Consider the following 15,476-nt stretch of genomic DNA (forward strand, 5'->3'; position numbering starts at 1 on the left):
ACATATGTACATTTTTATTGTGTTGTTGAAGGATATCGACATAATGTGTGCCTCTACAAACTAGGGTTTAGAGTTGTAATAGGAATGTGTTCTAGGTATTCAATTGTAATCATATTTTATTACTTTTTTGGGTACCTTGTAACTCTCTATTTAAAGGGCTCCTATTATCAACAAGGTTCTAAAAAACGCTAGGCGCTAGTCGGGCGGTAACCCGAGGCCTAGCGCCCAAGGGCCTAGGCGGGGACTAGGCGGTTTTTATTTTATTTTATTTTATTTTAATAATAAATACAAATGAAAACATGACAAATGTGCTTAAATTGGAGCATGGCAGGTCATGCAAGTAGTTGAAAACATGACAAATGTGCTGTAGTTGTACACCATCAGACAATATTACGTGTATGTCATAAATTTAGAACATAGCATAGCACGTGCACCCTTTATTAATTGTCAGAGGGTATGTGGCTTGAGTCTAAGCTGTTCACAAATAATAACTTAATTGTGTGATGTTGACAATCTCATATATCTCGGTAGCAGAGGCAAATTGAGAGAAGAGAGAGGCTTAGCTTATTCTGCAGATTTTGACAGCCATCAAAGCTCGGGGCAAGTTTGGGTTGCTGTTGACGCTAACGGTGCCTGCTGGAGGTGTTGGCAGAGCTGGTTATCGCTGATGGAGTTAACGGAGCTGGTGACCGCCGGTGGTGGGGGAGCTGCTAAGATGGCGTTAGCGGAGCACTGGGCCGGCGGTGTTTTAAGAACATGGGTTCTTGGCGGAGGGTGTGAGCTCAGCGGAGACCTGTTCAGTGAAGTTATAGTCAGCGGTGGCTCCTACTGGAGCTTTGGCCAGCGGTAACTTTTGTCAGCGGTGCAGCTTGGCAGTGATGGCGGAGAAACTCGGCGGAGACTCAAGAGTTCGGCGGTTTGCAGTAGCGGGGCCGCAAGCCGGAGGCTTTGATCGGCGGAGCAGCGGAGGGTGCGCTACTGGTGGTAGCAGTCGAGCTTGCTGAGCGGAACTTGGCCGGCGGTGGGCTGTAGAGGTGTGTTCAGCGGTGATGCCAGCGGTGAGTGTCCGCCAGTTGGGTTTGCCGCTGGTGGAGGCTAGCGGTGTCATTGGAGATGCTCCTGGAGATCAGCGGAATAAAGTGCTACGGGTGGAGCTAAGCGGAAGAAATTGCCGCTCATGGAGATCAGCGAAAGCAAGTGCCGCTGATGGGCTTAGCTGACTTGGTGCTCAGCGGAGAGTCGGACCGAGGAGTCTGAGGGTCAGCGGCGTACAGTCCGGCGGAGCCTCTCCGGTGGTGAAGTTCAGCGGAGGCCGCCCGGTGGTGCAGTCTAGCGGAGACTCATACCGGCTAGCGGAGGCCTTGGACGGCGGAGGGGTGAAGAGTTGGTGGTCGGCGGAGGTTGGCCAGCGGAGCGGAGGTTTGGGAAACTGCAGCAGAGAAGTTGGGCGGAGAGCACAGCAGTGAGCTAGCGGAGCCGTGCCGGAAGAGTTCGGCGGAGGCTGCCAGCGAGCTATGCTGCGAGCAGTGCAGCGGAGCGGAGCCTTCTTGCTGAGATGGCTAGTGGAGCTGCAGTTGCGGTTTGGCGGAGCGGAGGTTCCGAGCTGGCGTTCAGCGGAGCGGAGTCTGAGCTTGAGTCTGGCGGAGATGCAAGTTGGGCGGAGCGGAGGAGTTGCAGCTGGCGGAGCTGCAAGTTGGGCGGCATTTGGAACTCAGCGGAGGGGAGAAGAAGAGTTTGGCGGAGGTGTTTGGGTGCCCAGAGCAAATCTCTGGGTGCCCAGAGAAGTTTGGCGGCAATTTTTTAAATTTTTTTTTTTTTTTTTTTTTTTTTTGCAGTCAGCGTTGACTTTTGTAAGTTGAGCGTTGACCGACCCCGCCGAGCGTTGACCAGCCCCGCTGGGCGTTGACCGACCCCGCCGGGCGTTGACCGACCCCGCCGGGCGTTGACCGACTCCAATTTGATGTTGAATGAGCGTCGACTCGACATTTTCGGGTCAAAGTTCGTGGTAGGTGACGAAGCCTTTGTGTTGGCTTCCCACAGACGGCGCCAATGGTAATGTTTGGATCCGTTGGGATCTAATTAACGATAAGTAAAGATAGAGAGAGCGACACAAGCGAAGTATAGTGGTTCACCTCCCGCCTTAGCGGGAGACTACGTCCACTTGAAAGCTTATACTAGTGTGTCAAGCCTTGCGGCCTAACAAGATTACAAGAGATGTAATGGGATTGAGATGGAATGAATGGTTCGTGTTTAAGTGGGAGGAGAGTTCCTTTTATAAGTGAAGGAAGCCATCTCCTCTACATTGTTTTCGATGTGGGACAAGTAACAACTATTCTAGTGTAGAAAGTCTAGTTTGTGAGGGCAACTTGGCAAGGCCGGAAAGGTGGCTTCCCGGCGACGGATTTGCGACTTCCGGATACCGTAGCGTAGCTTGAACATAGGGCTACAAGATGCAAGTCTCGGTTGGGCCTCACCATGGCTTGTGGATGTCCCAAAGAGGGTGTTAATTATGCTTGGTGAGATAGCAAACTAGTGTCACTAGTAGAGGTATCTACAACGTTGGTCTTGGTTACTGCACAGTGATGTTATATATATGTTTGTTCGTTTAATTAGCATACAAACATTACAATTAACCTACACATCTCAATCTGAGTAAACTTAAACATGTACAGGAACTCCCAATGCAGCTGTGGGGAGGTATGGAGATAAAATGGCAGAACATGTCTTCCTCAGGATTCCAAATTGAGGAAAGCCTTGGGAAATCCAATTAACAAAATCATCTTATCATCTGTGAATATGGTTAGAGAAGGGATGGGAGGAGTTTGCTAACTTTTACAGACTAGACCAAGGCTACTTCGCAATCTTTAGCTACAAAAGAGAACATTCCCATTTCCAAGTACTCATCTCTAGCTAAGTATGCATCTTTAGCTAGAGCAAGGTTGCACATGAGGCCTTTTGTGATTAAAACTCAACACCTATTAGGTGATTAAGTTGGGACAAGATCGGTACAATGGTGGGTCATGGGCCACACTTGTCGTTATTTAACAGTTAGTGGAGGAGGTACACATATGTACATTTTTATTGTGTTGTTGAAGGATATCGGCATAATGTGTGCCTCTACAAACTAGGGTTTAGAGTTGTAATAGGAATGTGTTCTAGGTATTCAATTGTAATCATATTTTATTACTTTTTTGGGTACCTTGTAACTCTCTATTTAAAGGGCTCCTATTATCAACAAGGTTCTAAAAAACGCTAGGCGCTAGTCGGGCGGTAACCCGAGGCCTAGCGCCCAAGGGCCTAGGCGGGGACTAGGCGGTTTTTATTTTATTTTATTTTATTTTAATAATAAATACAAATGAATTAAATTTTTCACATAACTCTTGATAATTAATTGAATAATTATATTCAAATACTAAAATTGATTGAGTAATTATATTCAAACACTACAACCACGTTCATGTGCCCTTATGACCTTATCTCAATTCAAACCTTATCATGTCAAACAACAAAAAGTGAAAAAAAAAACTGCTCTCTCTCTCTCTCTCTCTCTCTCTCTCTCCTGCTTCTTCTTCCCCGAACTCTCTGTCCCTTTCTTCACTCTACCAAAAAATGGAGAACAAGAGACAAAGCTACCTCCTTTTCCCTCACCTTCACTCTCCTCCTCTTCCCCATCTCCGCCCCCTTCCTCTCTCAAGTCCCAACCCTCCTCCTCATCCCCACCTCCGTCTCCTTCCTCTCTCAAGTCCCAACCCGAATCCATCTCTTAAGCCTCCGAACCCGACCTGGACTCTCTCTCACTTCAACTCCACCTCTGCCTTTACCGCGACGCCCTCCGCTTCAAAACCCTCACCTCCCTCTCCGCCGCCGTCACCTGCAACTTGAGGAATTGAAAAAAAATTATATATATATATATATATATATATATATATTCCAGCGCCCAGCGCCGAGCAGCTCCGTCTAGATCGCCTAAACTCCGCCTAGACCGCCTAGGCGGCCGCCAAGGAGCCAAACGCCTACAGCCATCGCCTTGCCTATAATCGGAACGGTGACTCAACGCCCAGCGCCTAGGCGGCCTCCTAGGCCGATTTTTAGAACCTTGATTATCAATGATAACACACAATTCCATTCTCCTACGACACGTTATTAGCATGAGTTCTAACCCTAGCCCAAAAGAAAAAAAAAAAAAAAAAAAAAAAAAAAAAAAAAAAAACCTAAAACCCTAAACACCAAGATCTACCTGCAGCCTCCAGCCGGCCACCTTGCAGCCTCCTTGCACACCGGCCCGTACTGCCCAGCCCGCCTGCAGCCACGCACGCCCCAGCCTCCTACCTCAAGCAACTTCCTGCCGGCAACCTGCGCAGCAGCCTACATCCCAGCCCATCGCTGCCCAGCCACACCGGCCTCACCTGCGCACAACCTAACGCCCCCGCTTCGCACGCCAGGATTCCAACACCTCCGCTTTGCAGTAGCGCCTCCGATTTGCAGAAGCCTCCCACCGGCGAACTGCATCAGAGCCTCCCACCGGCCTCCAGCCTAGACCAGGCCACCACCCACCTGCTTCAGCCTCGTCTTGCACCCATCTGCTTCACCCACCTGCTCCCACAGTCGATCGGTGCAGATTAGGAAGAAGAAGACCGGAGGAAAGAAAGAAAGAAGGAGAAGAACCAGAAGGAAGAAAGAAGACGCGAAAAGAAGAAAAAAAAAAGGAGGAAGAAAAAAAAGGAGAAGGGCTGGGCCCGAAAAAAAAAAAGGAAAAAAAAAAGGGAAGGGAGAAGGGCAGCCCACCAACTGCCAATTTCCGACCAGATTCCAGCAATCCTAATTTAGCTACATGCCTGCATCAACACGCGCGTGTCTTCAAGCCAAGAACAATCACGTAAGTTTTTATAATTAAGGTTGCTGCTTTCTTGTATTTAAATTCCTTTTATTTCTTGCAAATATTGGAATATATGTTGCCAAATGATTTTGATATTTAACAAAGCGGAATTGTGGGGATTCACGCTTAACGAACTAAGAGTGTTCGTGTGAACTAAGAGTGTTCGTGTGAACTAAGAGTGTTCGTGTGAACTAAGAGCGTTCACAATGCTTGGACTAAGAGCGTCCGTAAGCATCAAATTGTGACCATATTAAAACATCATTATTTGGTCTAATCCTAAAGAGATTCTTGGAAATTGATTTCTTTGTAGCATAGCTCGGAAATCTTATTGTTTTAGTTTTCGTGGAAGTTTAATTCCGAAACTAATATATCTTCTCTTCTTATTTTCAGGATGTCGAATGAACCTAGACTCGACTTTCCCATGCTTGACTCAACATGCTCGGATTACCACAGTTGGGTAACCGATGTTGAGAACCATCTCACTTCAAAGGGAATATTACCCATAATCCAGGCACCTAACCCGGATCTTGTGTTCGTACGAACAGCTACAAAGCATGCTCAAGCGGTTATCTTGATGCGACGCCATATGGACAAGGCACTTAGATTGGAGTATATGTCGATTAAGAATGCAAGAGAGCTATGGGTAGCGTTAGAAAAGCGCTTTGGCAATGTCCAAGATTCCCTCCTCCCTGACTTGAAGGTTCAATGGAACAACCTGCGCTTTGCTGATTTCAAGTCTGTTGCTGAATATAATTCAGAAGCTCTTCGCATACAGTCCATGTTGAGATTTTGTGGACAACCTGTCACAGAGCAAGAGCTAATTGAGAAAACTCTCTCCACCTTCCCCGTTTCAGGCATTGTGGTATCAAAGCAATACCGTACTGAAGTCAATGCTAGACGGATCACGAGGTTTCATCACCTTATCAATATTATATCTGTAGCTGAGAAACATGATAACATAGTCGTGAGGAATTATAATTCAAACCCATTGGAACTAAGAGCGTTCATGAGGCGAATTATAATGCACCCAAAGGAGGGCGCAAGGAGCGGTACCCTAAGAATGGGGGACATGAGGGACGTATGGGCCCATATAACCGCCCTAACCAGGAAGGAAACAGCAAGTTTGGTGTGGATACACGTGGTGGTAATGCCACAAGTGGGAGAGGGGGTTGTGGTATCCCTAGCCATAATGGTGGCGCCATGGGTAGGGAACGCCCGCAACGTGCACCTCAATTAAAAGGAGGCAACCACAATGATGAGTGTCATCGATGTGGATCAATTGAGGTTCAAGCAATGCAAGGCAAGCGAGGAACTGGCTGCAAGATAAAGTGTACCTTGCAGAAGAAGAAGAAGAAGAAGAAGAAGAAGAAGAAGAAGAAGATGGTGGAGATGTCAATCTCACTATAGAGGACTTCAAAGCTGAAGATGAAGTGCACAAGGATGCAACAGACTTTGATTAGATTAGTCCTTTTCTTTTTCCAAGAACTTTTGTAATGGCAATTTGCCTTAGTCAATAAATGACAATTGTATTAACTCTTTCTTATGTGGCGGACCCAATAAAATGTGATGTCTAGGAAAGTTATTGAGATTATTGATACTTAAGAGATCCTCGCTCCACCAACGTCTCTGACAGGACCCGCCCCGACTTTCACCCTGAAATCCGAGGTGGCCCTGTGGGGCCCACGTTAGGGATAACTCTACCAAAAATTTGGCAGAGTCACCTCTAAAATGGACTACCCAAAAACCTGTAAAACACACTAAACACTTCAAGCAAACCAACCTTATACTCCTGGAGCCACCCTGCTCCCAATTACCAACAACTCCACTTTCACAAAACACAAACTCAAAATACTAATCCCAAGGTTATGCAGAGCAATACTACTATACACAGGGATATAAAAGAAGAGTAAAGGATCAAGCGATCCTACACTGCGGAAGTAGTGACAACTATGCCTCAAATGTCATGTACGCCCGACCTCCACTAATTTGCCTGCAAACTGGGCATTAGAAACCGAAAGGCCCAGGGGAAAGTAGACGAAAAACGTTAGCGTGAGTGGACAAAAATAAACAATTTAAAGGAAAAAGGATTTCATACTTTCCCACATTTATTCTCTTTAGTAATCGATGCATGCAACAATTAGAAAAAAAATACATTTAGCTTTAAATCCAAGAATTCCAAAACGATAAATTGACTAGCCTCGCTAGTCACCACATTCGAAAACTATATCGTAAAACCGAAGTCTCATTTCTCAAGAAAATACGACCAGCCCCGCTGGCTACAGTGAAAATCGGACTAGCCCCGCTAGTCAAGCAACGATAAAATATGGGGAAGAAGTTTCACCATACAAAAGAAGGGAGCCTTATTGGCTCGGGTCGGAGTGTCCCACACTCTAGAGCATCCCATGCTCTCCTCTACTCGCCTACGAACACATAGTAAGTAGGGAGGAGTACTAATAGGCTAGCCAGTAATATAATATGTATATATAACGACCCTGGGTATGGTGGTTAAAAAACCGATAACTCAATAAAGCTTCCCCATGTCCCACGTATAAAGAAAACACGGGTACGATTCCCAACCGTACTCGGAAATACTCAAAGAGTCGTATAAATTAACAGCGTGTCCCACACGCTAAAGAAATAAGTAGATTGTCAATGAGGCATTCCCAATGCCAAAAAAATCGAATAAATAAACAAGAATTTATTCCATCGAAATCCCATTTCGAAAATCTTTCAGAAATCTCAAATCGACGATTATAAAGATAATATAAACAGTATAAATCTCGAAAATCACATCGAAAATCAATTCGTCGAAAATCAACATCATTTATAATTTCGAATCCGAGCATAACATCTTCATAACCAAAACTCACAACCGGTAACAAAACATAAATACTTCATGAGAATCATTATTTAAAAGTAAATCCATGAGATAATTCGCAATTATCTTTATATGCTCGGAAAATACGTTAATAAAATAGAACAAGCTTTAATAAATAAATGCATGCATCACTTATTTAAAACAAACGTCCACTCACAGTACTATTGGGCAACCACGCAGACGAGTTCCTTCATCTAACCGTAGCTCGCGACATTGCCCTGTACACAATTATATTTCCATAAACGGTAATCCGATATAATAATTACGAACTTAAACGAAATCCGAAAATCCCTATCTCCAATACTTCTCAAATTCAACCCAAATCTCTTCCACAATTCTAATTCCTCAATTTACATATTCCAAAAAGAAAACGTGGGAAATCCGACGGCCGGATTTCCATAATTCCACCACAAAACTCCAAACTTCGAAAATTCACAAACAATTCCAAACTCCTCCAAAATTCACCAAACTTCACATATAAGCTCTATGATAATTATAGAATTTAACTAGCTAAAAATTGAAATTTATAAACTACCCTAGCCGCCGCTACCGCCGCCCACAGTGGCGGCGCCGCCGCCACCATCTCCGATGGCCACCAAAATTTGACAGTAGCACCTTCTCAACACACTGATTCAACTTCTCAACTACAACATTCCCAAATAACAATTAAAAACGGCCGAAATCGATCAATGAACAAAAACCCAGAAATCCTCAAGAACCCTAGAATTTCAATTCGTCGATTCGGCATCTACACAACAAATCGTGATACAAGGCCATAGGGGAAATGATCAGTGATAAAAACCGAACCTTCGACGGCGAGATGGGGACCGGAGGTGGCCGGAATCGCCGGAAATCGGCAAAAGTACCCAACTGCCACCGCAGCTTCCTCCGCTCCAAATCGAGGTTCTCCGGCCAAATTGTCGTGAAATACCTCCACAGACGTGACAAGGGGAAGAAACCGAGCTTGGGGGTGGCCGGATTGTGTCCTGGGTCGGCCGGAGGAGGAAGAAACCGGAGGAAGAAGCAATCGGGCCGAAGAGGAAGGAATCGGGGGAGAGGAGAGAGAAACAGCCGGGTAAGTTTCCAAAAATGGAAACTTACCACAGTAACTCGGCTATTTATAGAAACTTACCATGAACAGTAACCGTGAACAGTAATTTTGTATTTCGCTTATAACTTTTGCATACGAGCTCCGATTTTAGCGTACCACATATCCACGCGCTCGGTTTAACGTCCCCTACAACTTCCATGAAGAACATTTTCTCAAATTTTGACCCGAACAAAAAGTCAACTTTTAGGGCCACTAAAAGTACTAAACCGAAAGTAAAAGTGAAAGTAAAGGTTGTTTACCGTCCCAATGACTAGTAAACCGGTGAATTTAGGTTCGGGACGTTAGAATCTCCCCTCCTTATAATAATTTCGTCCTCGAAATTTCATACTGTTAAAGTAGAGGTAGCACACACGTACTAATCTGCAATACAACATCCTCAACGAAGGTAGTACTCGGATCATAACAAAGTGGGGATGATATCGCACGATCGATATGCAAGTCTGCTAAACTCATGTAGAAACTAACTTTAGATCTAGTCCAAGAGGTGGTCAAATACAATAAGGGAATCGACATTTAAAAAGTAACAGTCCTCAAGCAGAAATATGACCAGTCACTGTAATCTTGAATACCGCAAGGAATAATCGTCTCGCCCATCAAGAAAACCAAGATGTGGAAATAACGATATAACCCACAACCAGAATGAACTTCTTTTCTTAGTCCCCAAAAGACTAATCAAAACAATATCTGATCCGATGTTTTCAAAACCTTGAAGCTTGTCGACTTATCCTTGGTCAAATTTTTCTCTTACAATCACAAGTCAACTACTTTAACAACCCCAAAGATTTTCCTATAATTCCAACTACCCAAGCAAATCAAAACATGCTCATAGTTCAGATAGCACATGGTATTGACATCACAAATCATTCGGTCGAAATAGTAGCATTCGTAACCTCATCAAATACGTCACACAGTGAAGATCCACCCCGTTCTCCAATAATATTGTGATAATATATCATTTCCATACTTAATACATTTCCCTTCGTACGTGCGTTCATGGGGGTAACCCAACCGCTACTAATATGCCACAAAATAGTCACTGTTACCCAACAAGTCCAAAACAATTAACTTAGCTACCCCAAAACTACACTTCCTCTTTTGCCTGTTGTACACAGATTATTGATCAAATATCATTCACATAAAGGTTCCACAATTGTCAAATATAACAAAGGGTAGCTCCAAACAAACCTATAAGTTCTTAATCATGTAGGTTATGGGGCCACTATGCTTTCTCTGCGTTACTCAAATAAGTAACTGGAACATCAATCACAAGAAAAACTCACTTAATAGTTACTCTGCTGGCCACACTTATAGTATCTCAAACTGGCTAATTCGCATTGTCCCTCAAAAACTTCCTATAAAGGGGGTGGAAAACTCTTCTAACTCAAATGTGTTTCAAGGAATCTACTAATTACCAACGCCCCCAATCAAAACTGCTAAAATTCCTCACATGATAATACTTAACGGTATGCAACGAGTGCCCTGTCGTTCGAAACCCAGTGCAAAGCAAGAACTGTAACTACTCACTCTACTCCAGCCCAAAAACTCAAATCCAGGTGGAGATGCATTACTAAAATTGTTCTTAGCTGAGGTTACACTTCTTTAATAATCATAAGTCAGAAATCTGGTTAAATTCATGTCGTTCTCGCTGTCCTCTAATGCCACAATTGATAATTCTACTTCATATGCCAATGTAATTCTCACAACCAAAAACACCACAATCTGTATTAAGATACTTGACTGGAATTCTGATCAAACTTAAATAAAATAGTATCCTTAGATAACTAGAAAAACTCTCTCTCATAACTGCTCCACCTGTTCCAAGTAGAACATTTCCAACCATCTGTCCGACATCACCTCATAACAATTCTACTACAGGTATGACATTATAGAAAAGTTCTAAATTCTGTATGTGTCAAATCCTCTAATGAACACATACCACTAATGGACTATCCAACAACACTAGAAATTTCTCCGAATCTGATCCAAATCTTGACCAACAGGAAAAGAATTCAACATTTAGAAAGGAAAAATCCTCAAGCTGAAATCTGGTCAGAGGCAACAATCCCAACAAAATTCACAGCATCCCTTATTTACTCAACAGTTCTAAACATATAGATATGCCCTCAAGCATTAACGAAAACTCTTAGCCACTGCTAAGCAAAAAAAAATTCGCAAAACTCTCTTGCTCAAAACAACCTGGAGAGAAAGTCGAACAAGAGCCCAAATAGAAAAGCTCAAAGTCACTTAATTAAACAAATAACATTTTGCGTACCCCAGAAACGAAAATCTAATTCCCAAGACAAGAAAATGAGATATCAAAGAAGTTCATTATCTGATGGTACAAGAATCACCAAAAATCAGTCATGTCAAACAACGTTGAACTTGCAAGTACTAGAATATAGCCAACTCCTTTTATTTAACTTAAGGCCAAAACTGATAAACAACAATTGCCCTTACCGAAAAGAGGATAAGATAACCACGAATCTACTCCTCAATCGACGCTTAACTTATAAAATTTCAGCTACAACAAGAATTCCTATGACTTCCCTGTGCTAACCAAAATTGCACCAAAAACTTTCCAAATCTTCTCACCAAGAATTATTCCAATAACATAACTCAATCAATTTATTTCAACTCAACTCCTACTTCCTCTTCAAGTCATCTTACCTTTAGACAAGTGGTGACCGGATCTCACTCGTACCAACAACTCCCTATACATTTTCAATTAAGGGTCACCAAAGTGGCAAAACTCGCTTAATCCCTCCAAAGGAATCCATTACATATAATCGATTCAAGCAATAATCAATCCCCCCAAGGTAGCTAACACAATTCAACCTTCCAGGCTCGGTGATTCAAAACTCGAATCAGATTCCGTATCACAAAGTAATTCCGTTTGAACTTCTAAGAACACCCAACTATATCACTATCACTATTCCCCAAATTTACGTACAACCGTTTCACTCATAAATGGATAAACAAAGGAATCCATTTGAATAATACCACATACGAAGAGTTGATTCCAACTCTCCCAATTATTTACCGACCAAAGTCGTAACTCTATTATAAAACCTTAAGCATTCTTCCGATTCTTGCACTTCAAGCACATATCAACTGTAAAAGCCCATTCTTGTTAATCTCCCTACTCGCTACCATCCAAGACTCAGGTAGACAAAACTATAAGTCATGGTATCAAAAATCAATCTCTTTTATTTCGAGCAAAACTATGCTCATACACCTTGGTTAGGTCAACGACCCAAATCGACAATTTCTAAAAATCTCGTCCTACTTATATCTCTCAATTACTATCATCACTTCTCACTTGCCATCATCAGTGACCAAAGTCACTTGAAAACAAATACTCTAGCCATAACAACCCAGAATAATTATTCAATTTTCTCTGTAAATGGTTTCCAACACTGAGGTTCCCAAAGAACCACCAAAAATTTCCTATAATATTTCAAATGTTACTTAACAACCAATCACATCACAAAATATCTTTCCCGAAACTTAGTTCAAAGTCAAAACCACCATTATTACCAAGTCCATTTCCACCCACAATCCTGATTTCCGAAGCAATCATATCATCTAGAGACAGCCTAAAGCTATTGTCGCTCGTCTCAGACACTCAAACACAACTCGAACTCTGGTTTCCGCACCTTAATCCCTACCCCAACAAACTTGTTGGCATCAAAGAAAAGACAACCACAACATTTTCCTCGAATCACATTTCGTAGCACAACTCGAAACTGTAGAGTAGTTTTACTCTACCATCACCAGGGATAGGCGCATGATAGTTAACCAATCGAATACGCAAAGAAAACCCTAGGAGGTCGGCGTACAAGAGGCATAGCACCAGAAGAAAACCAACTAACTTTGTACCGTACACACTTGATGAATACCACAGCACCGAAGAGCACACGATGGGGAACCGCTGCAGTCGGGCCATCACTCGAGAGGTACTGGGCAACACCAAGTATATAAGGTAACAGAATAGAAACGAGTCTACAGAACCTAACAACCTAATGCTCTGATACCAAATTGACAGGACCCGCCCCGACTTTCACCCTGAAATCCGAGGTGGCCCTGTGGGGCCCACGTTAGGGATAACTCTACCAAAAATTTGGCAGAGTCACCTCTAAAATGGACTACCCAAAAACCTGTAAAACACACTAAACACTTCAAGCAAACCAACCTTATACTCCTGGAGCCACCCTGCTCCCAATTACCAACAACTCCACTTTCACAAAACACAAACTCAAAATACTAATCCCAAGGTTATGCAGAGCAATACTACTATACACAGGGATATAAAAGAAGAGTAAAGGATCAAGCGATCCTACACTGCGGAAGTAGTGACAACTATGCCTCAAATGTCATGTACGCCCGACCTCCACTAATTTGCCTGCAAACTGGGCATTAGAAACCGAAAGGCCCAGGGGAAAGTAGACGAAAAACGTTAGCGTGAGTGGACAAAAATAAACAATTTAAAGGAAAAAGGATTTCATACTTTCCCACATTTATTCTCTTTAGTAATCGATGCATGCAACAATTAGAAAAAAATACATTTAGCTTTAAATCCAAGAATTCCAAAACGATAAATTGACTAGCCTCGCTAGTCACCACATTCGAAAACTATATCGTAAAACCGAAGTCTCATTTCTCAAGAAAATACGACCAGCCCCGCTGGCTACAGTGAAAATCGGACTAGCCCCGCTAGTCAAGCAACGATAAAATATGGGGAAGAAGTTTCACCATACAAAAGAAGGGAGCCTTATTGGCTCGGGTCGGAGTGTCCCACACTCTAGAGCATCCCATGCTCTCCTCTACTCGCCTACGAACACATAGTAAGTAGGGAGGAGTACTAATAGGCTAGCCAGTAATATAATATGTATATATAACGACCCTGGGTATGGTGGTTAAAAAACCGATAACTCAATAAAGCTTCCCCATGTCCCACGTATAAAGAAAACACGGGTACGATTCCCAACCGTACTCGGAAATACTCAAAGAGTCGTATAAATTAACAGCGTGTCCCACACGCTAAAGAAATAAGTAGATTGTCAATGAGGCATTCCCAATGCCAAAAAAATCGAATAAATAAACAAGAATTTATTCCATCGAAATCCCATTTCGAAAATCTTTCAGAAATCTCAAATCGACGATTATAAAGATAATATAAACAGTATAAATCTCGAAAATCACATCGAAAATCAATTCGTCGAAAATCAACATCATTTATAATTTCGAATCCGAGCATAACATCTTCATAACCAAAACACACAACCGGTAACAAAACATAAATACTTCATGAGAATCATTATTTAAAAGTAAATCCATGAGATAATTCGCAATTATCTTTATATGCTCGGAAAATACGTTAATAAAATAGAACAAGCTTTAATAAATAAATGCATGCATCACTTATTTAAAACAAACGTCCACTCACAGTACTATTGGGCAACCACGCAGACGAGTTCCTTCATCTAACCGTAGCTCGCGACATTGCCCTGTACACAATTATATTTCCATAAACGGTAATCCGATATAATAATTACGAACTTAAACGAAATCCGAAAATCCCTATCTCCAATACTTCTCAAATTCAACCCAAATCTCTTCCACAATTCTAATTCCTCAATTTACATATTCCAAAAAGAAAACGTGGGAAATCCGACGGCCGGATTTCCATAATTCCACCACAAAACTCCAAACTTCGAAAATTCACAAACAATTCCAAACTCCTCCAAAATTCACCAAACTTCACATATAAGCTCTATGATAATTATAGAATTTAACTAGCTAAAAATTGAAATTTATAAACTACCCTAGCCGCCGCTACCGCCGCCCACAGTGGCGGCGCCGCCGCCACCATCTCCGATGGCCACCAAAATTTGACAGTAGCACCTTCTCAACACACTGATTCAACTTCTCAACTACAACATTCCCAAATAACAATTAAAAACGGCCGAAATCGATCAATGAACAAAAACCCAGAAATCCTCAAGAACCCTAGAATTTCAATTCGTCGATTCGGCATCTACACAACAAATCGTGATACAAGGCCATAGGGGAAATGATCAGTGATAAAAACCGAACCTTCGACGGCGAGATGGGGACCGGAGGTGGCCGGAATCGCCGGAAATCGGCAAAAGTACCCAACTGCCACCGCAGCTTCCTCCGCTCCAAATCGAGGTTCTCCGGCCAAATTGTCGTGAAATACCTCCACAGACGTGACAAGGGGAAGAAACCGAGCTTGGGGGTGGCCGGATTGTGTCCTGGGTCGGCCGGAGGAGGAAGAAACCGGAGGAAGAAGCAATCGGGCCGAAGAGGAAGGAATCGGGGGAGAGGAGAGAGAAACAGCCGGGTAAGTTTCCAAAAATGGAAACTTACCACAGTAACTTGGCTATTTATAGAAACTTACCATGAACAGTAACCGTGAACAGTAATTTTGTATTTCGCTTATAACTTTTGCATACGAGCTCCGATTTTAGCGTACCACATATCCACGCGCTCGGTTTAACGTCCCCTACAACTTCCATGAAGAACATTTTCTCAAATTTTGACCCGAACAAAAAGTCAACTTTTAGGGCCACTAAAAGTACTAAACCGAA

This window comes from Rosa chinensis, chromosome 1, assembly GCF_002994745.2.
Source record: "Rosa chinensis cultivar Old Blush chromosome 1, RchiOBHm-V2, whole genome shotgun sequence".
Taxonomy (NCBI): domain Eukaryota; kingdom Viridiplantae; phylum Streptophyta; class Magnoliopsida; order Rosales; family Rosaceae; genus Rosa; species Rosa chinensis.